Raw genomic sequence first — 6,861 nt, forward strand, 5'->3', positions numbered from 1 at the left:
ATATGAAATAGCTGGAATGGGCACATTCATAGAGACAGAAAGTAGAGTACATGTTAGCAGGGGTGGAGGAAAGACTGGGGAGCTAAGGCATAATGGGCAAAGGGTTTCTGTTTGGAGTGATGGGCAGGTTCTGGTCATGAATGGTGATGAGGGTAGTTAGTGCAACATTGTGAATGTGATTAATTCCACTGAATGGTGTGTTGGGGAGTGAATGAGAAAGGAAAGTTTGTCCTATATGTATTTCCACAATTTTTTTTTTTAAAGCAACTGGAGACAAAGGCAATGAAATGCAGTACATGATCCTGGATTGGATCTAATAATGGAGGAGAAAAGGCCCAAAAGGACATTACTGGGACATAATGAAAAATTGGAACATAAGATGTAAGCTTTATACCAATGTTAGAGTTCTTGAACTTGATAGCTGACTGAAGGTGGTTACATGAATATCTTTGCCCTTAGGAAATGTACAGGAAAGTATTAAGTGTTCAAAGAGCATGATTTATATAACCTACTCTCAAATGTTTAGAAAATAAATAAATGACAGATAGATGGATAGATTGATAGAATGATATGGCAAATGTGGCAAAATATTAAAAGTTGGTGGATCTGAGTATCTGGGTGGAGGGTATATTGGAGTTCTCTGGTTGGGTTTTGCAGTGTTTTTGCAACCATTCTGTAAGTTTGAAGGTTGAAAAGAAAAGAGCTGAAACAACAGATTTTTCTGAAGCAAAAACAATTAACAGAATAGAACCTCAGATGTCCTGTCCTTCAGCTCAGTATTTTTTCCTTCAGTAAATTACTGAAGGGGAACATTTTTGTTGTTGTTTTAAGTAGAAAGGAAGTGTAAAGAACTCCAACCCACCACTAAAGTATAGGAAGTACAGATGTGAAGCCATTCTATGGAGTTCAAGCATCAGCCACCAACATCAATTCTTGGCTGTGGTTAGCAAAGGGACAGTAAGAGAGGTCAAGGTGGGAGGCAGGAAGAAGACTCAGATGAAATAGGGAGATGGAGAGGTCTATAACTCTAGGCACCACAAGACCTGAGGGGGTTCACAGATACTGACAGCTACCTCTGAGTGTACTAAAACCCTGTGCTCCAACAGATCAAACATTTATTGAGTGCAGGTTGTGTGAGTAGAGCAGTGATGAGTCTGTGAGTCAGACTGAGCTCAACACACCTGATATCTGGCATGGGTAACTCTTTCCTATATGGTCCTGGTTTAATCAAGTTCACTGTCCCAAGTCAGGTCCATTAATTCACTCTCATTGCACTGTTACTCAAAAAAAAAGGTACCTCTCAAACACTAATACTGAACAAAACCAAGTCTTTGAGCTTTGATGGAAATGTCATAAAATTGTCCTCATGGCACATGCTTCTCAGTCAACTAACTGTCTCATCCCTGGAGCTCTGAAACCTTATATTCTGACAGAAAAAGAGCAGCTGAGGAAAGCGCTTTTCCCAAAGAGGCATCCGGCCTGGCCCTGACAGAATGCCCCTGTGGGCCCTCACCCCAAGGCAGGCCCTGCCCAGCCCTCCTGGTCACTGGGGTGAGCTCAGCTCCCTCCTCCTCTCCTGCTGTTTTTCCTGCTCTCCTTCCCTGAGGACTGCACACTAGGAGACTAAACTACTGGAAAACAGACTCAGAAAAGTGAGATTGTCTGGCTAGCATCTGCATCAGTGAGAACCTAGGGAGCTTCTGAAGTCCTAGAGGTTTCAACCAAAGGAAAAGAAAGAAATAGCAGAGATGGAAAGGATTTGAACATCTGCAGGGGCAGGGAGGGAAGAGGCAGGAGGAAGACTGAGCCTGCTCCTCACGGGTTTGAGAGGCACCTCCCCAGCTCCCCTGGAGAGGCCAAGCCCCACACCCTGGATTAGCAACACATTTATTACTAATGAGGGGATTTCAGCATGAGCTTTTTTCTTTATGCCCACCAGGTAATACACTCATGAAAACCAGCCTTTAAAATATATATATATATATGGTAGAAATAAAAGCAGGTTTATATGCTGACACATTCTATTAGAAGGCAGGAAAATTGATTCAAGAGAAAGGGGAGGGTTGCTGGAGTGAAATTCTTCAGTAGGAATGAGGGGAGAGGTCTGGAGAGGGAAGGGGCTAGCTTTTGAGGGATGCAGACAGTTCATTTACAATAACAAGAGGGGAAGTTGAGGACAGAGTTGGTGGGTGCAGAGATGTCATGGATGCTTGCAGAAGTTCTCTTCTGATTGCTTCTCTACAGATGTCACAGTAAAATTGCAAGCTGAGAATCAGGATGGGATGGGGGTACAAGGGGTTCCAGAAGAGAGGAGAAAGAGTAAGAAGACCTGGGAAATGGGGCATGACTGCCAGGCAGCAATGAGAGCCCACATAGAGTTCACGGGCATGAATCCAAGTTACGGCCAGTCAGTACATTGTGTGTTTTTCTCCAGGGACATGTGGGTGCAGGCACAGAGTAGGTGAAGAGCTATTTCTTATCAGTGTTCAGATTTTGCCAGGTGAGTGTGATGAGAGAGTGGTCCAAAGACATTAGGAGTGCACAATGGCACTTATGATGATGGACCATGGAATTGGAGCTGGGTAAGGAGGGAAGTGAAGACATGAGTGAGGCAAGAGGATGAGCAGATTAAGATTCTGGCAGGTAGTGGTCAAAGAATTGCTTGAAAATGAGATTGTGGAGAAGGCGTAGCCATGGGTGATCCTGAGGTTCAGCCTGGAATAAAGCCATGGGAAAGAGCAGCTGAGACCGCATGGAGGTCCAGATTATTGGAGGGGTGGAGTTGAAGGAACAGGGAGGCAAGGATGAGCAAAGTGGATATGAGGTCACCAATCTTTAAGACAGGAGGGTTGTTAGAGAGAGGCAGTGACCCATGAGGGCTAGTAACCCAGGATCTATAGATGCCAACAACGAAAAGGGATATAGGTGTAAAATCTGATGACATGAAGTTCAAAGCAGAAGTAGAGTGGAGATGCCCAATAAGAAATGGAATTAAAGTTCTTCCCCATTCTTCATTACCCTGAAATGAAGTATGAATTTCTGTTTGTTCATCAGCTTCCAAGTAGATTTTCACACAGGTTACATTTTTATACAGGTATTATCTAACCATATAGCAAAAAGGAACATATTTAGAGAAATGTCTTATTGCAGATTATATAAATAAACTATCAGTTTTTCAAGGGCCAAGATTTGCAAAATGTGCTCTAAGAACAAAACAGACTGGATACATTATAAAGTCAATACAAAATTCTTGGGTTAGGAATGAAAAAAACGTTTTCGAAAGAGCAGGATTGGATCAGAAACTTCATTGGCAAGTGGTGGGGGAGAAAAAACAGATGATTTTCACCGACTAAGGGTACATGCAAGGAGGACATCTTCTGTAAAAGCAGGAATATTGCAGACTCTTGTCAGCGTTTCTCGGTGTGCGGAAATGACAGTATAACCAAAAGACCCTGTTGCCAGTGGGAGCTGACTCAGCTTCACAGGGAGAACATTTAGAGTCAATAAAATGGATTTTTAAAGGTTTTATCTCTGTGCCCCTTAATTTCCCACACTGTAGCAAGATCTTCAGATTCTCTCAAGGAACAGCTGCCATACTATAAAGTAACCACTATAGGATTTTAAGTTAGGGACAATAAAGAAGGGGAGGGAAGGGAGGAAGGGAGTATGGAGCCTCAGTTCTCATCCTCAAGGCCTAGTTCTTACGAATCTCCCTCGGATTCTGTCATCTCTCCTAGTGTGCTTTCCAGCCATATGAACCCAAAATCGCCTCCCTGCCACACACATTTTTAATCTACTTAAGCCTTTTCCATTTGAGGCCCAAAGGGCTGACTGATTACATGGGGATCTTATGTGTGTCTGTGGCAGGAATTGAGGCCATGTCCCGCTCCGGATGGCTGCACCCAAGAGTCTGCGGCCCACAGCAATGCTCAGGCTTTAAGGTGGGGGGCCACCTGCAGAATCTTCCCTTCCCTTTAGGGTTCTTCAGGGAGTCGGAAAGGTTTTAATGTGTTTTCAGCCTGGATCATCTTCTGGGTGATGATGTGTTAGGTTTCCTCTTTCCTTAAAATTCACCTCCCCGGCATCGCAGGCACCACCTCACTGCACACTCACTGGGTTGCCCTTAGGAGTCTTATCACCATCATCCATTACATTACAGACTTCAGTTGTATTACACTCCACCCCCTTCACCTCCTCACCCCTTTTAAAATTTATTTATTTATTTAATTTCTCTACCCTTCCCCCCCACCCCAGTTGTCTGTTCTCTGTGTCTATTTGCTATGTGTTCTTCTTTGTCCACTTCTGTTGTCAGTGGCACGGAAATCTGTGTCTCTTTTTGTTGGGTCATCTTGCTGTCAGTTCTCCGTGTGTGCAGCGCCACTCTTGGGCAGGCTGAACTTTCTTTTGCACTGGGCCGCTCTCCTTACAGGGCGCACTCCTTGTGCGTGGAGCTCCTCTACACGGGGACACCCCTGCGTGTCGCGGCACTCCTTGGAGGCATTAGCACTGCGCATGGGCCAACTCCACACAGGTCAGGGAGGACCGGGGTTTGAACTATGGACCTCCCATGTGGTAGGTGGACGCCCTAGCCACTGGGCCAAGTCTGTTTTCCATCCTCACCCCCTTTTAGGCCAAAACTCCTTTGTTTCCATGGGAATCCTCCTTCCTCCTTTTTTTTGTTAAGATTTATTTTTTTATTTCTCTCCCCTTTCCCTCCCCAGTTGTCTGTTCTCTGTCCATTCGTTGTGTGTTCTTCTGTGGCTGCTTCTATCCTTATCAGCAGCACCAGGAATCTGTGTTTCTTTTTGTTGCATTATCTTGTTGTGTCAGCCCTCCATGTGTGTGGCGCCATTCTTTGGCAGGCTGAACTTTCTTTCGTGCTGGGCGGCTCTCCTAATGGGGCGCACTCCTTGCACATCGGGCTCTCCTACGCGGGGGACACCCCTGCATGGCACAGCACTCCTTGCGTGCATCAGCACTGCGCATGGGCCAGCTGCACATGGGTCAAGTAGGCCCAGGGTTTGAACCGCGGACCTCCCATGTGGTAGGCGGATGCCCTAACCACTGGGCCAAGTCTACTTCCCTCCTTCCTCCTTTTTCCATGATGTTTTAAGGGACTGTAACCAGACTGGTCCTAGGCAGGGTGGAGTCTGATGTTCTCCCTGAGGGTACCCTCACTGGTAGTTTGGGTGGCAGCAGGGAAGAGTTTTCCAGACTGACCACTCTGAGCCCGTCACCCAATAAAGATAGCTTGGATTATATAACCCTAAATATATGAGCTTCTAATTGCCCACACTGAAGGTCACCACCCTCTTCCCTGACAATTTTTCCCCATTGGATTGAGATACCACACAGAAGAACTAAAGAAAATCTGAGGTCTTGGGGGTTTTACTGTGTATGCCTCCTTGGTTCACGGCCTTGGGACTCATCCCTTAAGAATTCTCCGTTTTTATTTCTTCCACTTGTGTCCTCTCTTTTGCATCTCAGAGCCAGGTCTCTGGCCCCTCCTCCCAACCCTACTATCCCATCCATTCCCAAGGTCACTCAGTTACTAGAATTACCCTGAACATGGAAGGCACTTGGGAGGTTTATTGGAAGAGCTCTGGGAGGGAAGGAAACAAGCCCAAGGTCATAGTCAGACCATCCACCCACACTCTTCCCAGCAGTCTCCCCAGATACAACTCTGTTCCAAGGTGTTTGCACTCAAAGGATGGACCAGGAATGTGTAATTACATTAGTTACAGGTACTTGGTGGTACTTGGTAGACCCACCCTCTCATCACCCCCACTTTGTTACACGCATGTATGATGGCCATGATACACTCACTTGCTTCCCCTCTCTACGTCATGTCCACTTTGATGAGAGACTGGGAATCGCCAAACTCTGGAAAGTTCATTAGAGGTGCAAATGCTCCCACATGGTGGAGGTGAAGGGTGATGGAATCCCTACTAAAAATGGTCTCTAGAATGGTCACTAGATGTTCCTCTTCTCTGACACCCACAGCAAAACATCTCCCCTTCTTTTTCGTGGGAGCAGAGGGACTGGGTTTGGCCAAGCAAGGGTGCAATTCTTGGTGGAGGAGGTGTTGAAGGAAAGACGGAATTTATTTTTCTTACTAGGGCCCATCAAAAATAGAAGGCAGAAACCTGAGTCCTCTAGGGAAACAATGGAAATTCCCAGAGAAGTCCAAAGCAGCAGAATTGAGCTGAGCTTCCCAGCAGCCTACAGTCCACTGTAGCGCACAAAAAGGCTGGGGTCTGAGCAAGGCTCAAGTCCTGTCCTGCCACACCCAGACTTTGCCTCTTGAGCACCTTCCCCCACCTGGGAGGAGTATGACCTCCTCCAACCCATGAATCCCTCTCCAGGCAGGGCAGTCACTAGTGGAGGAGAGGCTAAGGAGCAGTGGGAGCCCATGGGGTGCTTGTGGGCAAAGCAGCGGACAGTAGGGTGTGATGAAAGCACATGGGACTGCCAGACATGGTGTTCAGTCTCGCTATCGACTCAGGGAGATTAACTCCCTGAGCTGCACCAGGGCTGGTGCACCAGGACCTCGGAGAAGGAGCAGGAGAAACAAGACATGGTCCTCCCAACTCCTGAACAGCCCACCTGGAGGGGCAGGAGACAGAGGTGGAGGACAGGGAGAGGCCAGCAGAGCCTCCTGCCCCTTTGGAGAAGAAGCAAAAACTGTTCCTGGTCACCTTTCAGCAGGGAGCCCCATCTTTGTCCCCTGTCCCACGTCAGGTCTCTTCCCAATGCTGCAAATACTGCCAATAGCAAAAGGACTCACCAGACTTGAGGACATCGGGTTACACTTGTTTAGGTGCGGATAGGAGAGCTGGAGAACAGTAGGAAAAGGAGGCT

Source organism: Dasypus novemcinctus, chromosome 5 (genome assembly GCF_030445035.2).
Source record: "Dasypus novemcinctus isolate mDasNov1 chromosome 5, mDasNov1.1.hap2, whole genome shotgun sequence".
Classification (NCBI taxonomy): Eukaryota; Metazoa; Chordata; class Mammalia; order Cingulata; family Dasypodidae; genus Dasypus; species Dasypus novemcinctus.